This window comes from Dromiciops gliroides, chromosome 1, assembly GCF_019393635.1.
Source record: "Dromiciops gliroides isolate mDroGli1 chromosome 1, mDroGli1.pri, whole genome shotgun sequence".
Taxonomy (NCBI): Eukaryota; Metazoa; Chordata; class Mammalia; order Microbiotheria; family Microbiotheriidae; genus Dromiciops; species Dromiciops gliroides.
Window position 1 is genome coordinate 555,395,099 of NC_057861.1, and position 21,558 is coordinate 555,416,656.

The window sequence follows — 21,558 nt, forward strand, 5'->3', positions numbered from 1 at the left end:
GGAGGACCTGAGTTCAAATCCGGCCTTGGACACTTGACACTTACTAGCTGTGTGACCCTGGGCAAGTCACTTGACACCAATTGCCTCACCAAAAAAAAAAAAAAAAAAAGAAATACAAAACAAATAGTCTTAAGTCTAAGCTTAGTCTATATTCCATATAAAACTCACCAAAAGCCCAAGGCCACCTTTGGGGGAAGAGCTGCGTCAAGCATGTGCTGCTACGGTGAGCCAGGCAGAGTTGAACTCCAGTCAGCGTCTGTCTGAGCAGCGCAGCCAACGAACAAGGAGAGCCGAAAAGACATCCCACTTCTGTTCTCTCCTTGCCTTTTAAGCTCGCACCCCGGAAGTGGAGAGCTTAGCAGCCGGACTGGCGTGTGTAGCCCATGCACGGCCGTTGGTCTCCTCCCCGAGAAGGTGGTCCTTTAAAAACTGGCATCTTTCCGTATTCACTAACCAACGGTTAAAAACTTTTTACCACAGTACTATATACTGTATTAACTAGATTTTCATTGTTGCAAAGAAGAAATAAGTCAGTCTGGAAAGTGGTGTTGAAGTAACTGTGATATAAAGGCAAAAATCCTCAGTGATACACATTTTTTCAGAGTAAAGCATTTCCCTTTGAGGTTGTTTATAAGAATGACAGGATAAACCAGCCTAACCACTGCTACCACATCAGCCACTATTTCTCATATCCAAATGGAGACAGCTCAGATTCCTGATTCCATAAACCTGGGAAAAGCAGACCACCATCCTTGCTTCCAGCCTGGTCCCTACAACCCTCATTGAGGAGAATAATCCCAGTGGAGAAGGGACCCACCTTCTTTACTACCACCAACACTAGCTATTGACCAACTGCCACTAAGTAGATCAAGAATCCCAGAAATGGCAACATGCCTCTAGACCTGCTTCAGGCCCATCTTCCTCAGCTAGCATTATGGTAATCAACCCTTACTGAGATGTGACCTGACATAGCAACTGCTTCTGCAGATGCTAATCTCCCACAATCCCCTCCTCCTAAACATACAGAGCTACTGAATACTCAGAAAAGAAAGTTATCCACCCCAAAGTCTGTTTCACTGTCAAAAGGCTTAAAAAAAAAAGAAACATGATTTTATCAATGGAATTGTCATAGAAGAATATGTATTACTATATGCTTTGTTGATTCATCCTGAATTACCTTGGGATATTTGCACTTGATTTATAACTGAAACGTCATAAAGGTATTGTCTCTTATTAGAATTTGAGCTCCTTAAGAGCAGAACTATTTCCACTTTTCTTTTTTTATCCCTAGCACTTACCATAGTGCTTTGCTTAAAAAATGCTCTTTCATTTATCATTCATGAAGAAGTTTTCAGAGACAGCTAGTGGTCCAGAGGATAAAATACTGGTTCTGGAGTCAGGAATACCTGAGTTTTTGTCTGACCTCACTTACTAGCTGTGTCACTCTGGCAAGTTGCTTAGTCTCTGTTTGCCTCAGTTTCCTCACCTGTAAAATGGGGATGATAATAATAGAAGCTATGAGAGAGGGTCATTGAGAGGATCAAATGAGATATTTATTTAAAAAAAACATTTAGCACACTGGTATAAAGTAGGCATTTAAAAAAAATTTATTTTAGTTAGGTTTTTTTTTTTTTTGGTATTTTCTAAATTGTTATTATTCCCTTCCACTCCCTTCTCTTCTTTCCCTTTTCTCAAAGATCACCCCCAGGATTGATCCATTACCATTCCTATAGTAATCAAAGTTTAAAAAAAAAACTCCCTTAAACTCTGTCCCCATGAGAATGTTGTAGATAAAGGATAATAAACTTTTAACATGACTTAGACATTGAATACTCTGGTACCCTAACTTCTGACTGAAAGTATTGATGTTGTCTTCAAGAGCAAGATATTGTATAAACAAGTCCAGTGAAAATATTTTCAAAGAGAGCTGCAAATGCACTTCCATTTCAAATGCCAAAGCTTTTTCTCCCAGCCTTATGCTGCTTGTTTTTTGTTAACAGATATTACCACTCATAATTTTGAAATGCACCAAACTGATGGAGGTTTCTGGGAAATGCACAAATGGAATGATACCATCAAGTGAATCAATCCTCCCTTGTTATCTTAAATAAAATTTGTGCACTCAAGAAGAGGGATGTTTCCCTCTTTAATCTTCTCAAGGCTCAAGATATTTGTTCTTGATGTCTCAGAGAGATCAGCAAGCAAAACAGAGACTAAAATTGGCTCTAGACCTATAACACAAGAAAATAAATCAGTAGGAATAAAATACTTTCCTTTTTGTTACTTCTTGCTATAAACAAACCTTCTTTCCCCATTGCACTCATAGTTTCTCTCAGTCTCTTTGTCTCTCTCCTCTCTTCTCTCATTTCCTCTGCCCCCTGTGTCTGTCTGCCTCTGCCTGTCTTTTTCCTCTCTTCCTCTGTCTATATCTCTCTATTTTAAACAAAGGGATTTATATTTGATTTCTCCTGAATTTTATCTTTTTTTTCTAGGGAAATTTTTTGAGGATTTTAGGAAGGTATACCCAGGGAACAAAGATGGGAACACTTTGATTAAAATTCTCAACTAAAATTCTGAAATTATCAAGGTGTAGCTAAACAACACTTTGGTAATCTGATGGAAATAAATGCAGTTTTATGCAGGAAAATGCAAACATAATCTTTCAATATCTCCAGAGAAGCCAGAGTCTACACACCTATTGTTTGTAATGCAGCCCATTTTGCCACTATAACATATGGCAATGTTATCACTGTATTTACATTATCATTGTTTAAGTCATCAATCAACAAATAGGAGACAGTCTCTAATTATATTTGGCAACTTCTAGCACTTAAAAAGATCTTAGAAATCATCTAGTCCAACACCTTATTTTATGAATAAGATAAGTGAGGTTGGGTGAAGGTAAGTGACTCACCCAGGGTGAAATTAACAAGGCCCCATGTTTAAAACTATGGAACTCAGCCTGAAAATTGTTAGGCTTCTTTCTACAAAGCTTAGCTGAAAAAAGTGAAAATGAAGACTGATGACATTGTGAATAAGAAAAGAAATGCTGATGTCCCCACCACCACCACCACCAAATATGCATCACTGCTATAAATCAACAGCAAAAAATCTCAATGGCTCAGATGAATAACTCAGCTGCTGTCTGGTTGTGTCTATGTTTTAAGACACAACGAATTAGCTTTATGGAAGAATAGTAGGTCCAAGCAGATATTTGGCATCCTGTAGAAAAAATTAACTGAAAGCTATTGGATTTTTAAAAAATTTCTAGCTAGTTGTATCATTTGAGTGTCTAACTTATTACCAAGAAATTATTAAAACATTGAAATGAAGCATTGAATATTCTTCAGAACATGCATATTTTATTTACTAATTACTTTTGTATTTTAAAACTAGAATCTTTTAGCTTTTATGTTGGAAAAAACATTTAGTGAATAAAAGAGAATACCTATTCATATGGTAATAACAAAGGCTTATACTGAGTCACAGTCTTTGTAAGTGATTCCTATTTGATGGGACAAGAGTACTTGAAAATTCCATTTGGTGTCCTTGGTGTGTACATACACACTATTACTTGTGTTCATCATTTTTGGTGGTTTTTATTAATTTTAAAAAATATTTACACTTTTTCTTTTTACCTCAACTTCATTTTTCAACATATGAATCTTCCACACAATTCCCATCTAGAGTTTTTTTATAACAGAAATAAAAAAGAAAAGGTAAGAAGTTGAGCAAAACTTAACAATACAATAGTCAAGTTCTTACAATATATTTTGTGGTCCACATCCATAGTCCCAGTGCTCTGCAAAAAAAAAAATGGATGGATATGCTTTCTCATATCTCTTCAGGACTGAGATTGCTTATTATAGTTAAAGTGTTCTACAGTGACTACAGTTGTTTTAACTCTTTCTGTTTACCTTGCTATAGTCATTACATATGTTGTTTTCCCAGTTCTGTTTACTTCACTTTGGATTAGGTTATGTAAGTTTTCCTATGGTTCTCTATTTTCTTTATGTGTGTGTGTGTGTATACATACATACATACATACATACATACATGTATGTATGTATATATGTGTATATATAGATATATACACACATACACACACACATAGAGAGTTTCTTATGTGGAGAATCAATATTATATTTGTTTCACTTATATAATATCATGCTGCAAATCTCCACCAAATTTGTTTCTTATAGTTGTAAATAATATTATTTTTTATATACACAGAGTGTATCACAATTTATCCATCTCCTAATCAATGGATGCCTACTTTGTTTCCAGTTCTTCCCTATTACACAAAGGGCTAACATAAATATGTTAGTTCAGACATTTCTTTCTATCTTTCACTTTTTTTTCATTGTAGCCTTCTAAAATTATGTTATTTTTGTTATTGTCCTGAGCTTGTGATTTTATTAGTGTGGAAAACTTGTGGTGTGAAAGTGCTTTCCATTGAAGCAGATCAGCAACTTTTCTATCATGTATGGGCTTAAAAAAGAATCAGCGGTTTCTACCACTGTTTGATTTGTGAATGAATAATAGTGGTATTAGGAGCCAGTTCAGGTTACTGAATTTCCCAACTGATATGACTTTAACTTTTTCAAGTAGACAAGTAAATGGAAACCATTTGGCCATGTGCAGCAGAGCAATGGGAATGCTAGCTAACCTTTTACATTTGGAATGTTTGCAAATGATGACACTGGGAATGCTTGCAGCTCCCAGTGGAAAAGCTTAATCTAAGTATATGAATTATGTGTCAGAATTAGTGGGCTTGGGGCATACCTACAGAAGTTCCAAAGTAATCATTGTACTGATATATTTTCATTTTATTTCTCTAGATCCTAAATTTATCAATAAAGAAAATGCCCAGGGATTTTTGTTGCTACTGTTTTCATTTTCATTTTTAGAAAACAGTCTTAGAGAATTACTTTTGCTGTTGAGAGGTGGTATGCAAACTGTCATGAAATCTGATGGAAACCAGAGGGATAGCCAAGATCTGCAGGTATATTCTGAGAAAAGGAGGTTAAGTGACTTGTCCATGGTCACACAGCAAGTGTGTGTAGTGGCTGGACTTTAATCCAGGTTTCCTGACTCCAAGACTGCTGTTCCTTTATTTAAACATCTTTAGTGTTATTGACAGGAACTGTCAAATGAACAGGTCAAGGTGGCAAAATATGAAGTATAAATATTTATTATGCATGTTCAATAGAGTAGAAAGAAGTGAATCAGTAAAGGTGGAGAATTATATTTTTCCACATTACAGAATCCATGTAGATATATGTATGCCTGTTGATGTGTGTGGACATATATGTGGCATATGTATATGATATTGTGTTTGTGTAAAAGTCAAAATTGAGATTGTTGTTATGGTTGGATGGGAAATTCATTTGTTCTGATAATACATGACAATGAAAATGCCACTATCTCTAATTTTATTTTTATTTGTCATATTTAATTATATTTTATACATATATCAAGCATAGATATAATATATACATATACACCTATATGACATATATAATGTAAATTTTCTACATTATTAGATTTAAATATACTTAGATATATTTTAATATATAACTTAGTATATTAAATCTTTAAGTAACTGTTTTATAAATAATGTACGCATATCAATCTATATAAATATGTATGACAAACTTGTTTAAATATAATGATATAAGACCTAAATAACTCATATATGTGCAACATATATATATATTTATGTGTGTGTATATAAATACATATACCTCCTAAACCCTTCCCAGCACACTCCTCTCCCACCTTTTTTTTAAAAAATGTCCAGATTAAACATTTTTATTTAGATAGAGATTTGTATCTTTTTTCAGTTGTAAATACATTTTTTTCTTCAGAGATGTGTTAAATGACTTGAAACTAAATGCATAATTTTCATAGAAAGCCTCCTTTTCTTTCCTTTTCTACTAGTGAATATATCTTTTGATAACTATTATTAGTGTAAAAACAAAATCAAATCTTGATATCACAATATTCAATATATTTCTTGTAAATAATATGTTTTTATCAATGAAAATGTTTCCTTTCTGGTGGTGCTACATAAATTGTGCATAAACAACTCAATCACATTCTACATAAGGGAAAATAGTAACCAGCAATTCTGTCTACCACTGATAAGATTTAAATGATTACTTCTGTGACGTACAAAGCATAAAGAATATACTTTTATATTATGATTTGAAGTTCATCTTCTGTTACCTATAACACATGAAAAGTAATTCTCTGTGAATGAAAAAGAAATGGTTTTGAAAGTCATCAGTGAATAAACCTAAGAGTTGAGTTGTAGAAAGTAAAATGGAAAAATATATGATATAAATACAAAGAATATAATATTTTGCTACATACTCTAGTGTCTTATCAAATTTTCTGACACATTGGAATTATATTTGTGTGCACAGCCAAAACTGTAGCTATAATCAGCTATAATCATCTGAAACTACCTACTTCTCTGTGTACCTATATTCATTTGTTTTATCAAGGCATGACACAGTAGATAAATTACTAGAATTGGTAGTAAAAGGGACTGGGTTCAAATCTCCCCTTTGATTCTACTAGCTACTTGGACAAATTGCTTAATCACCCTTCCTTTGAGTATACCTGCAGGCCTGCAAAATCCTTCATCATCCCTCTCGTTCCTTTCAGCACTTGTGACAGCCCACATGTGTGAAAACAAGACAAGATCAGAATTCCTTTTTCAGAATCTAAGTCCAGTCTACCTATACCAAGAAGGCCTCTCTGCTCCTTAGATTAAATTTTAGCAGGGATTTTAGGATTTGAATCCATGGGGGCTCAGCTAGATGGTATGGTCGATAAAGCACCAGCCCTGGACTCAGGAGGACCTGAGTTCAAATATGGCCTCAGATACTTGACACTTACTAATTGTGTGGCCCTGGGCAAATCACTTAACCCTCATTGCCCCACAAAAAATTTAAATTAAAAAAAAAAAAAGGATTTGAATCCTGGCTGTTTCATCTCTATTACTGTTGTACTTTTCCATGACCTTGATTTGTTTAAGTGACTAGAATGTTGTGTCTGTCAGCCTCCTATTACATAACAGGATGCTTCTACTCTGGCTTTTTAGCACATTCAACAGAATATGACAATTTACTGGTCACATAGTACTTTGTCCACTTCTAAGGCATAAAGGCATTATTTCTATTGCAGTTGTTAATATATTTGTTGTATCCCTATATTAACTTGTTAGCTACATGATTGGTTTCTACTCTAGCACTAAGCACAGAACTCTACACAATATAAGTACTTAATAAAGGTTTGTTGAACTGAACTGGAAAAGAATGTGTGATAATGAGCAGCATTCTTTCATAAAATTGTAGAAAATAAACTTATAGAAATTTTGGCACATTATTATGAAACTTGATGGAGGACAATGAACAAATAAACAAAAAAAGATCAGTCAAGATTACTTTAACCAAAAATTCTATCAATATAGTAGAATCCCCATATTTAGGCAATATCCTTGATATGTTACATAAAGATGTGGAAATATGTCTAAAGAAAACAAAGAAGGAAAAAGCAGCTGCACTAGGAAAAATATGTATGTAGATGATCTCTGGGCAAGTCACTTAACCCTCATTGTCCTGCCCCCCCCCCCCCAAAAAAAAACACAGAGCAATCATTCTTAACCATTTTGCGTATCAAAACTTTTTGCAAGCTGGGGAAACTCCATTTCAAAATAATATTTAAATGCATAAAATAGAATACATAGGATTATAAAGTAAAACAATTTAATCGAAATTCAATTATCAAAATATATATGTTTTGAAGTTCATGGACTCTAGGTTAAGAACAATTCATTGAAAGGAAAGATTCCTATATGTGTATTTATTCTCTGTGGAAGATTGGTAGAAGAATATGAAAAAGAATCACATGCAGTTTTTAAAATTGTAGATGAGGTGAAACCAAGATGGCAGAAAGAAGCCAGGGAGTTGTCTGATATCACAGGGGAAATGGGTGGGGGTCCTTAAGTATTCCTAAGTAAAGAATTATAGTCTCCCACATAGTGCTATTGGGATTAAAATGCTCTTTTATTTGATGCTAGAGAAAGTGATCACCAGAGTAAGTCATAGACTTTACCCATGAGAAGAAGATGGTTTAGAAACATCCTTCTCCTAGAACAGAAGGAAGGAAAAAGCTTTTATAGGGTATAGATGGGGTGACTACCTGAAAATGGGAAGTTCCTTTATGGAGTGGGGTGGGGAAAGCTTGGATGTCTGTCATATTACTGAGAGTCAGGGGGATTTTTTTTTTTAATGATGGTCCTGACCTCTGTGGTTATCACTGTCTTCTAGTTCCTTCAGTTAGTAGTCACACTTAAGTGACTTTCCGGCTCTAGAATTTTATCTCCTCTTAATTCTTAGCTGTATTTGTCCTGATATCTAGTTGATCAATCTAAACTTTAATAGTCCCTTGATTCTTTGATATTTCTATCCTGTTATCTAGTCATCTTTGGTTTTGCTTGTCACAGGAAAACTGAATTTTTCTAAGCAGATGTCACCTAAGCCCTCTCAAGTTTCTCTCAGAAATACCATTAAATCAAACCTCTAAATGGATTCTGGAGTTACAGAACCTACAAAAAGACAGAGATAATCAATTTTCCATCTTGAGATAATTTAGAAGACTTCTGGAAAGGTCTGTCTCACTTGGGCAAAAGAGGAGCACAGAGCAGCACAGCTCGGCACAGTCCAGATTGTATCTGGGCTAGTCAGCTGGAGACACTTGCACAGTACAGACCAGTAGCTGAGGCCCCTTGGTCCTAGTTCACCATGGTGGTGGCATAGCAGGTCAGTTGTGAGACCCTTCAGCCCAGCTGATAGGACAAACTGCCAGCTAGAGAAACACCCACAGGACAGATGAAAGTAGGCCAAGCCATTCCAGCACAGAGAGCAAGCACAGAGGGATGAGGAATCATTGAGCCCCAGAATCCTTACAGCAGAAAGCCAGTGATCAGGCCCCTGGCCCCCAGCACAAGAAACTTGCAACAGTGGCCTCTGTGTCCCAGGAGCAAAGCTGAACTTTAAAAGTCATAAAACAGGCTAAATTATGAGTAAGAAACAGAAAAGGACCCTTACCATAAAAAGCTTCTTTGGCAACAGGGAAGACCAAAACACAAACTCAGGTGAGGACAACACTGTCAAAATGCCTACATGTGAGACTTCAAAGGGGAAGATTCATTAATCTCAAGACCAAAAAGTCTCCTTGGAAGATCTCAAAAAGTATATTAAAAATCAAATAAGAGAGGTAGAAGAATAAAATGGGAAAAGAAATGAGAGTTATGCAGGAAACCTATGAAAAAAGAGTCAATAGGTTGGAAAAGGAAGCACAAAAATTGACTAAAGAAAGCAATTCTTTAAAAATACAATTGGTCAAATGGGGGAAAATCCACTGAATAAATCAACTCCTTAAAAAGTAGAATTGACCAAATGGAAAAGGAGGTACAAAAAGTTACTGAAGAAAATGTATTAAAAAATTAGAATTAAGCAGGTGGTAGCTAATGACTATATGAGACACCAGCAATCAGTCAAATAGGATCAAAAGAATGAAAAAAATAGAAGAAACTGTGAAGTGTCTCATCAGAAAGACAACTGACCTATAAAATAGATGCAGGAGACATAACTTAAGAATTACTATACTACCTTAAAGCCATGATAAAAAGAAAAGAGACTCTAGACACCATATTCCAGGAAATAATCAAGAAGAATTGCCTTTATATCCTAGAAAGAGAAGATAAAATAATCATTCAAAGAATCCACTGATCACCTTCTGAAAGAGATACCAAAATGAAAACTCCAAGGAATATTTTAGCCAAATTCCAGAATTATTAGATTAAGGAGAAAATATTGTAAGTAGTCAGAAAGAAACAATTTAAATATCATGGAGCCACAGTCAGGATTGCATAGGACCTGGCAGCTTCAATATTAAAGGATCTCAGGGCTTAGAATATGATATTCCAGGAGGCAAAAGAGCTTGGATTGTAGCCAAGAATCTATTACCCAGAAAAACAGCATTCTCTAATAGGGGAAAAGATGAACATTCAATGAAATAGGGGACTTTCAAGGTTGACTATTCAAAAGACCAGAACTGAACAGAAAATTTGATCTTCAAATACAAAATTCAAGAAAAGCATAAAGAGGTAAACAGGGGCAAAAAAATGTTATTCAATAAGGTTAAGCTGTTTATATCTCTACATGGGAAGACAATACTTGTGTCTCTTGAGAACTATATCTCTATTTGGGCAGATAGAAGGAGGATACATAGAGGGTATAGGTATAAATTGACTTTGATGTGATGATATAAAAAATTAAGGGGTGAAAAAGGTCTATATAGGGAGAAGAGGACAGGGGATGTGGAATGGGGGTAAATTACATCATATGAAAAGGTACAAAAGACCTATTACAATAGAGGGAAAGAAGGGTCAGGTGAGCATTGTTTCAATATTATTTTCATTGTATTTGGATCAAAGAGGGAATAACATACACACTCATTTGGATAAAAAAAATTAACTTACCATATAGGTAAATAGAAAGGTAAGGGGTAAAAAGAGGGGGACACTGATGGAAGGGAGGGGTGTTGAATAAAAGGGAGGGCAGATTGAAGGAGAGAGTGGTCAGAAGAAAAAAGATGGTAAGGAGGAATAGGGTGAAATGAGAAAGAAAAGTATAAGCAAAGGGGGAAAAGAATGGAGGGAAATAAACAGTTATTGATCATAACTGTGAATGTCAATGGGATTAACTCCCATAAAACAGAAGTGAATAGCACAGTGGATTAAAAAAAAATCTTACAATATGTTGTTTACAAGAAACACATGTGAAGCAGAGAGATACACACGAAGTAAAAGTAAAAGGTAAGATCATAAGATATTATGCTTCAGCTGATGTTAAAAAAAAAAAAAAGCAGGGGTATCTATCCTGATCTCAAAGCAAAAGCAAAAATAGATCTAATTAAAAGAGATAATGAAGGAAAGTACATCTTGCTAAAAGGTACCATAGACAATGAAATAATATCAATACTAAACATATATGTACCAAGTGGTATAGTATCCAAATTCATAGAACAGAAATTAAGTGAATTACAAGAAGAAATAGACAACAAAACTATATTAGTAGGAGATCTCCCTCTCCCCCACATCTAGATAAATTTAACCACAAATTTACTAAGAAGTTAAGGAGGTATATATAATTTTTTAAAATTAAATATTAAAGACCTCTGGAGAAAACTGAATGGGAATAGAAAGGAATATACCTTTTCCTCAGAAGTACATGGCACATTACACAAACATTTACAATATATTAGGGCAGGAAAACTTCACAGTCAAAGGCAGAAAGGCAGATATAATAAATGTATCACTTATAGATTGTGATGTGATAAAAATTACATGTGATAAAGTACAATGGAAAGACATTAAAATTAAATAGAAACTAAATAACCTCATTCTAAAAAATGAGTGGGTTAAACAAAAAATCATAGGAATAATCAATAACTTCATTAAAGAGAATGACAACAATAAGAGTACATACCAAAATTTATGGGATGCAGCCAAAGCAGTTCTTAGGTGAAATTTTTTTTATCTCTAAATGCTTACATGAATAAAGAGGAGGTCAATTAATTGAGCATGCAACTAAAAAACTAGAAAAGGAACAAATTAAAAATCCACAATTAAATACTAAATTAGACATTTTGAAAAATCAGGAGAGATTAATAAAATTGAAAGTAAGAAATCTATAAAATTAATAAATGAAAATTAGCTGGTTTGAAGAAAAAATCAATAAAATAGATAAAAATTTGGTTAATCTGATTTTTAAAAAAGAAAGAAGAAAACCTAATTACCAGTAAAAAAATGAAAGGGGTGAATTCATCACCATTGAAGTGGAAATTAAAGCAAAAATTAGGAGTTATTTTGCCCAACTATATGCAAATGAATTTGACAATCTAAAGGAAAGTGTTGAATATTTACAAAAATAAATTGTTCAGATTAATAGAAGAGGAAATAAAAGAAGTAAATAACCCCTTTTAGAAAAAGAGATTGAACAAACCATAAATGAACTATCTAAGAAAAAAATTTCTAGGGCCAGATAGATTTACAAGTGAATTCTACCAAACATGTAAAGAATAATTAATTCCAAAATTATATAAATGATTTGAAAATGTAAGTAAAAAAGTTCAACCAAATTCCTTTTATGACTCAAATATGGTGTTGATACCAAAACTAAGAAGAGCCAAAACAGAAAACTATAATTTATGCTGTTTTCATTACTTTAAGAGTTTTTTTGTTCTTCACTATCATCATTTCACAACTCTTAGAGTTTCCTGTCATTAGACAAAAATGGAACAATTCTTCTAGATATTAAAAATTTCATGAAAATCCAAGTGTATTAATTTTTCTAGGCCCTATTCCTAAAATTAAAGAATTTGATAGTTGAATAGTGTTTTGTTTTGTTTTGTTTAGAAATCATTTAGCTCAAGCCACTGGATGAAGTCCAGAGAGATTTAGCAATTTACTCAGAATAACAGAGCTAATTAATGGCAGAACCAGCATTAAAACTCAGGTCCCTTGACTTCCAATCCAGTGTTTAAAATATTGAGCCTGATCTCATTTTTGTTAAGCTAAGATATATTTTCATGAAGGCTCTTATGTAGTTCTTAATACAGCTCCTGGTGATTTATGGCATCTCATTTTTCAATAGTATTATAAATAAAATGACAAATATACACATTTGGAAATGAATACATTTAAAAGTATTTAAAATCCTTTCTATCTTTAAAGTATGACTAGGGGGAAAATATTTGGTTTTAAAATGTGAAAATCATACTTTTTACTCATTGAAGTGGGAAATCTCACATATTCCATTTTTTAAAAAATCTTTGACTGCCTCCAACTTTCACCGATTTTCTTGTCTTTAACTTTACATCATATGGTAACTCATGGAAGCAAACTATAGAAAATGCTTCTTGTACTTATACTTCAAAGAAAAAAATGTAATTTCTTTCAGAATGTATTTTTGAAGCAGTGATATAATTGGACAATTACTTGTTCGTTTGTTTCTTGTAAGGGAATAGTCTTTGCATGCCAATATTGGTTAATTACATAATGTGCTTTAAAAATAACCTTCCAATTTGAGCCACTGCAGGATAGAGTCACATAAGAATAGATGCTACATTATGATATTTTTCTGTTTCACCTGTGAAAGAAAGACACAGTTTTCCCATGTGAATTCAAGGACGTGGTATGTATTGGCTATTTCTGCCTGCTGTGCCACTGGTTTAAAAGAAAAATGACAAATCCTTATGGACTGGGAGATAAATAGAAACAAGAAGAATCAATTAACAGTGTCATCTCAGACTAGGTTCTTGGCTGTTGTTTGCCTCGGTTAATTGCAGCACTGTTTTCATGCTTCCACTTGGCTGAGTGCTTGTCTTAATGTGAGAAACTAATTTATTGTTAATGAGATGCGGAGATAATTCCCAGGAGGGAGATAAGTGGGTATAACAGCCAGGAAACCCATCAAGACCCGTCAGGGAGTTCAAGATGCAAGGAGAAAATTCAAAGAAAAGGGCCAAGAAAATCAAATGTGACACCTGCTTGAATGGAGTAATGAGATGAGTATCAAAGCAAAAATATAAGCCAGTTTATTAGTTTAGACAAGTCACTGATTTTCTGTTATTGAATTTGAAAAATAATTTCACTATGAAGCTATATGTCTTTCAACATATCCCTACCAAGGCATTGCTGATTTAATATCATAGGAGATTGGCACTAGATGCACATTAATGTGAAGTGAGATGAAGGAAGTTATTCCCCTGCCATAATTTTTTGTTTTTGTTTTGTTTTTTAGTGAGGCAATTGGGGTTAAGTGACTTGCCCAGGGTCACACAGCTAGTAAGTATTAAGCGTCTGAGGCCGGATTTGAACTCAGGCACTCCTGACTCCAGGGCTGGTGCTCTATCTACTGCGCCATCTAGCTGCCCCCGCCCCTACCATAATTTTAACCTCTCTCTAGAAGGCAGGGGATCAGATGTGGAAATGGTTCCTTCCTTCTCCCCTCATTCACACATGATTAGGATTTGTGGGGATACATTAGATCAAAAACCTTTTGGAAGAGTCCATTTCAAAATGTAAATGTAAGATCTTTAATATTGATTAATGTGGGGCAGCTAGGTGGCACAGTGGCTAGAGCAGCCCTGGAATCAGGAGTACCTGATTTCAAATACGGCCTCAGACGCTTGACACTTAACCCCAATTGCCTCACCAAAAAAGGTAAAATATATATAGATATTGATATATATATATATTGATTAATGTTTCAGTAGCATCAATATACTTCCCTCAAATGTCAATATATATTGTGAATCTGAAAGAAAATATTATGAAGGCAGATTATATTCAGGTTGGAGGGAAGAGGGAAACCTGAGCTAGGTCACATGAGGGAGTGACCAAAGTGTACTATTATGAAGCAGACAGTACTTTGGTGAAGTCATCATGCATTGACTTGTTCGCACTATGTGATTCTTGAACATTTTTTTCATAAATCATAGAGTAGCTAAATAAGAACAAGGGCTCTTCTTTTTACTATTATATTATTGCATAGATGCCTAAGTAGTCAGTCCATCAACTAGATTTAATTGAGCACCTACTATGTGCCAAGCATTAGACTAAGTAGTGGAGATACAAAGAAAAAAGAAAAAAAGAAAAAAAAACTACACTTAAGGATCATATAGTCTGATGGGAGAAACAACATACAAAGAACTAATTTTTATATATGCATACATACATGCACATATATATGTATGAATGAATTGGGGGTGATCTCAGAGGATCAGAGGAAAGACACTAAGATTAAAATCTGAAAAGCCTTCTTGCAGTAGTAGAACAGAAATTATATCAAAAAGGGAAACAGAGAGAGACTGAGCACAAAGGATTCAATTGTGTTCTTATAGTTCCTGGGTGTGTTTTGCGACATGAACTCCCAAGTATTTGATACTGTCTGCAGTTATTTTAGATGGAATTTACTTTTCTTATCATAGTTGCACTAATTTTGTTTGTACAAAAGCTTTTCAGTTTCATGTACTCAAAATGATCAGTTTTATCTTTTGTAATCATCTTTATGTCTTGTTTGGTTATGGATTAACCATTTTGTAACTGTATTTATGCAGGTATTGACTGCACTTTGGTAAATCGACAACTGAATATTGTGGTAAGATTATTGAAATTTGGCTGACTGATTGGGATGAGCCACACTTGGCCTGCCCTGAGTGATGTGTGCTGCTATTGTCAGCAGGAGAAATCACTCTCCACAGGCAGTTTTGAAGGTCCTCCCCTTTTGGGGGAGGAAGAGTTTTGTTCACTGAGACTTCATCCAGTGGCTTGAGCATTTGCTCACTGAGGGGAGCTCAGTCTCTTCTGGAGTGACTTTTTTTTTCCAGTGGTGCGAGCAACAGGAGCAGATGATTTCTGTGGGCCCTGGCTGCAAAGCTGGTTTTCCATTGAAGTTAAGGACCCCAGGTAGTGAGTTAACATATGAGCCCTGCTCTTTTGAATTAGCTGAACTGGAAATGAGTTTGGGGATTGTATAGACTTAGGTTAGAGTTAGGAGGATTATCTGTATTTCTTTTTCCCTATTCCCTTGTCTTTGATTTTATTAATTTCACTTTTGCTGTTTATTTCATTCCCATCAATAAAACCTGATTCGTTTGTGGAAAAGAGGCTGTTAGGCTCCTTTCTTATTGGCCTGGGAGAAATATCTAAAAAGGCAGTTCATAGGGGAAAGAGCTTTGGACCTAGAGGTCCCTCATTATTTCTGGGACCCCAATATTATGGTGAGCCACTCAATTAACTCTCCATATATTAAATTTGGCCTTCACAATATTTAATGCATTTTGTAATGATATTGAATAGAACTTCTATTATTTTGACTGGAGATATTGGTACAGAGAAATGCTTTCTGTTTTTTCTAAGCTAATTTTGTAGGCTGCAACTTTATGAAATTATTCATTATCTTAATTAATTTCTTTGCCAATTCCCAAAAAATTTCCAATGAAAGCATTATAGCATCAGCAGAAGGGGATAGTTTTGCCTCCTTTTTAATCTTTAATCTATATCTTTAATTTCTTCCTCTTATCACATTATTATGGCTGGCTGTTCTAGAACTGTGTCAAATAACAAAGGGGGAAAAAAAGAATTACCTTATTTTACTACTGTCTTTATGTTCAAAGAAGAGGTTCCATATGTCTGTACCATATTCCCTGTTCATTTCTACCATTTAAAAGTATTATTTAGGGACAGCTAGGTGGCTCAGTGGATAAAGCACTGGCCTTGGATTCAGGAGGACCTGAGTTCAAATCCAGCCTCAGACACTTGATTCTTAACTAGCTGTGTGACCCTGGGCAAGTCACTTAACCCTCATTGTCCTGCAAAAAAAATAAATAAATAAAATTATTATTTTACTTTATGCCCTGCCAAGCTGCCACCTTCACCACGAAGCCTTCTGTGATATGCCCAGCCAAAAGTGTTCTTTCCCTCCTTGAGATTTTCTAAAAGCACTTCTAATTTCCCTATACTTTGTTCTTATTACATTCTAACTTATGTTACTCTTATTTGTATTCTTGTCACCTCTCCCTTTATTAATTACAGTACTTAGAAGACAAAGACTATTTTTAACCTGATTTTGCTAACATTTAAACAGATACTGTTCACACAGTATCTGCTTAACAAAAGTTTGTTGAAATAGATTAACGTATGGAATTGTTATTATTCGCATTGTGTGTTTGTGTTAGTGAAGGGAACTCCTAGTGGAGAAATTTTCTATCAGAGCAGATCACAACACCTTGGCAGCTAGGTGGTATGGTAGATAGAGCACTGGGCCTGCAGTCAGTAAAACTCCAGTTCAAATCTGACCTCAACACTTCCTAGCTGTGTGGTCCTGGGTAAGTCCCTTAACTTCTGTTTGTCTCAGTTTTCTCAACTGTAAAATGGGGACTATAACCAGAGTGGTTAAGAGAATTAAATGAGATAATATTTATTTTTCAAAAAGCCCTTAGCACAGTGTCTGACACATATTAAGCACTACATAAATGTCTAGTCTCTCCCCTTTCCTTGGTAACACAGTTTTAGGGGATTGTCCGAGGAACTTAGAGGTTAAATGAATTGATCAGGCTCACATAGCTAGTATGTGTCAGAGGCAGGTTTAGAGTTCAAGTTTTTCCTGACTCCAAGATCAACTGTCTATATTCTTCCTCATATTGTTTCTCTTTCATTATGAATTAAATTTTTTAAAAAAGAAATCTTGAGGAGGCTACGTACAAAAAGCAAAGAAACTAAGTCATTGACTTCAGTTTGTTTGGAGATAAGCTCTTTTCCCTGTCATGCTCAATGTGTAACTCTAAACAACCATGGGTTTTTTTCTTCCTAGTTGATTTTTCTCTGCAGTATGTTCCAATTAACATTTGAACTTTACACTACTGCCCTTGTTATATCCTGTGCCTGTCAAGAGAAAGCCAAGATTATATACATGGTGAATGCCACCCGGCTTTGAAAAAGTTCAGTCTCAGCTTTATTATTTACATCTTTTTTTTTTTAAATATTGTGACTATCTAATACATAGGAAGAGATGGACAAGATAAGTATATCAGGCTTGTCTGTGACATTTCAGAACATAATAAAAATAGCATCTACACAGAAACACAGAACCTCAGGGCTGGAAAGGACTTCAGAGAACACTGAGTACAACTTGACACATTGTTATTTTTGAATGGCTTTGGTTTTGTGTTGTCATTAGATTCTGAGTGCTTCCCTCATAGTAATGGATGGTTAAAAAATAGTGCCACTATTTCATTGTGTGAATTTTTTTCATTTCTCTTGGTTTTTATTTTTCTCAATGGCAAACTGAAGAAGATAGACTACATAGTACCTTAGGTTTATTCTAGCTATGAAAGTCCATGAGACAGTTCAATGAGTAAGGTAATTTTGTTTCAAAAACCCCATTGGTATCCAACAGTCAATGAGAAAAATTGAAAGATTATACACCCACTTATAGTACTCAGTTCTAAATTGTACATTTAAGGTAGAATGTTGATTAGATGGAAGGCAAACAGAACAGTAAAGAGAATCATTAATGGAATGTAGCTATGGATGGGCATACCATAAGTCAAAAGGGTGGGGAGCAGAAATCATAGAATAGCACTGTATTTTAAGAAAGTATGCTTATATAAGAATAACTAAGACTAGAGAACAGAAACATGGTGTAAAGCATTTGGTTGGAAATCATTTGAGGTATAAATGGGATTTTCTCTTTTAAATATACTGCAGATTACTATGGAAAGAAGAAATAAATGAGGATTTTGCCAAATACCATAAACTTCCTGGAACAAAAGCAGGACTGGGTGGTAAAGGACAACTTTTTTTCCAATAAATTGAATGGTTAAAAGGAAATAAAGAGAACTTACTTAAATTACATGGACCAGACAGACATGTGCATATGTTAGAGAAGATGAGAAGAGGACAGTGGAGAGGGAGAGACTGTAAATTCATGAGAGAGGAGGTAGTAACTCTTCCCAGAAGACACAGAGGGGGACATGTACAACAGAAGTTGGAATTTTAAAGTTTCAGATCTTAAAGATACTTCAATTCCAATAAAGTTTGAGATCTGCTGTATGACAATGTCAGTGAATAGCTAAAATTAAGTAATGAAATGATAGAAATTGAATAGATTGATGTATTCTGTGGTCACTTTGTTAAAGGGTCATCAATATGAGTTTTGAAGTCCCTGAAGATGGTGACAGAGGTTAACATGGGGAGAAAATTGATAAGCAAGGTACTAAAATTATTGGACAAAGTTATAAAAATGACTTGTAAGTCAATAGCAACATAGCTGGGAAAGGTATAAATAAATTGACTAAATGGACCTGAAAACCAAAAACAAAATGATATAGTGGGGTGGAGAGAAACATTAGATTTAGAATTTGAAGACTCAGGTTTTTTTCACCCTAAATATATCTTGGTTATGTCTCTCCAAACTTTATGCTCATCCTGGGCCTATGCTTAAAGTTGTATAGCCTAGTAAATCCTTCCAGAGCTATTCCACTTCTTTCTTCTCTTCTCCTTACAACCTGTATGACATTGGCAAAGTTATTTCACCAATCTTTACCTTTCTTTCATCTTCTATAAAACAAGGTAGCTAAACTTGATATTCTTCAAGCCTTATGATCCAATAATCATTGAACAATGGTCTATATAAGTGGCAGGACAGAGGAAGGATTATGTCTAACTTTCCTGCAGTCACTGTTATTCATAGAGAATGTACTCCAGTGGAGAGAGTTATAAGTGATATTGAGCATTCTAGATAATGTTTCCTACATAGAACTGGTTCATGAAGGCTAACTCTCATCAGTAAAGTCCTTCAGCTTATCTAGACAAAATAATTTTCTCCACCCAAAGCTCCTTTTGTGGGCTTGAGTTTGAATTGGGTTTGACCTAGATGAAAGATTTGATGAACTTTCTTAAGGAGACCCTGCCTTTGAGTGGGGAAAAAAGGTCTTGAGAAAGAAAGGGAGATCACTGGGTCCCCCCAGATATCAATTATTAATAATTATTTCTCACAGCCACATAATAACAAGATAGGATTCATTGAAAAAGATACTCATGTTGAGAAAGATTGAAAGCAAAAGGAGAAGATAACAGCAGAGGATGAGATGGAGTGTCATAGAAGGAACAAACAGGAGCTTGGACAAACTTTGGGAGAGAATGGAGGATAAAAAGGCCTAGTGTGGCATAGCACATGGGGTCATGAAGAATCAGACATGACTGAACAACAAGCATGAGCCTGGAAAAAGGAAAGGGGTTTTAAAAATAGATTTGAGGTTTCAGGAGTTACTATAAGTGTCACTTACATCTTAGGTAGTGGGACTGTAGTACAGGATTAGACAGTACATTCAAGGGGAGGTAAATTGCTGTAATATCAAAATTTGACTGGTAAATTACTGGCAAAGTTAATCACAGAATCAAAAAAAAATCTCTTTGGGCTTCTTACAGTTGAAAGTTATTCAAGTACTTGGAGATACTAAATTTATCAAATTCCCCAGAAGTATACCATTGTATGAGAAAAACTCTTGAGATCCTTCAATTAATAGTCACAGCAATCACATCATCTCCATTCTCCTTACAATACTGGCCACCTCCCTCTAGATGTGCTCTCTAGGTTGGGAGTTCCTTCTAAAATGTGACCTCCAGATGCATTCTAGCCAGAGCAGAGTACAGTATTACTCTACTCTTTATAGACACTCTGCCTATCTTAATGTAGTCAACAATAGCATTCACTTTGGGAGTTTTCATTTGACATTGATAAATCATACTGAATTCTCTTAGAGAAAGATGTCAAACTTAAATAGAAATAGGGCTACTAAATTGTGCTTTAAAATTCCTAAAGACTACATATTAACTTAGTTTTAATACATAGCACCATCTATGATTTATTGCATTTTTATTTTAAAAAATATTTTCCAATTACATTTTAGTCAGATTTGGATGACATTCAGGAGTATTGTGGGCTATGTGTTTAACAGCTTTGCTCTGAACTCCCTAAAGATTTTTCACATGAACTTCCATCCAATCATGGCTTCCCCATCTGGTGCTTTGGAAGTTAATTTTGTGAAACCAAGTATACAGATCTACTTGTATGTTTATTAAACTTCATCTTATTTGATTAAAAGTCAATAAAGTATAATTCCAGGTCTGTCACATGCTGGTTTTATGATCCTGGGCAAGTCACTTACTCTCTCTTTGTTGTGCATTAAAACTTGATTAAAACCAGAAATACCTATCTAAGGAATCTTGATTCTTTTCCTTTAATTTTTGGGGGTTATGGAGAATTTGCTCACCTCTTATAATTATTGGAACATATGCTATAGTATAAGCAATTCTCTAAGGTGTATGTTTTAAAGAAAGTGATGACCTGCTCTGATAGATGGAGTTCCTTCACTTGGGAGTTCCCTATGCCAATGAAATCTTAGGCCCAGTCTCTGTCCTTATACCATATATAAAAATGTGTGTGTGTGTGTGTGTGTATCATGAAATGTTACAGTCTCTGAAAAATTGAAATTGAGGATCACCCAAAGGGTAATGGAGAGACAAATAGGGTAATGTGAAATACCTGCAATACATTTTAAACTAGAAAGAAGAAGACTTAACTGAAGAATAGTTGGCATGCTCCACTGATACCCTAGCAAAAAGAAGAAAACAAAAGGACAGCTTCAAAGATGTTTGGGAACCCATATAAGCATGGCAAACTTGTGGGAAGCCTTGTGAGAAAATAATGGGGTTCTGGGGGATCCAGAGGCCCCCCACTCAAGGACCTAACCCAGAGAGCCTTATCTGAACTTTTAAGACCCGCCTAGCATCAGTCAAGTTGGACCTTGGACTGTGAATACAGACAGTTAGAAATTAAAACCACACCTACCTGAAAGCATTTCCCTCCAGAGGTTCTGTCCTCTGGTCTCTGACCTCAGCACGTCCTACTC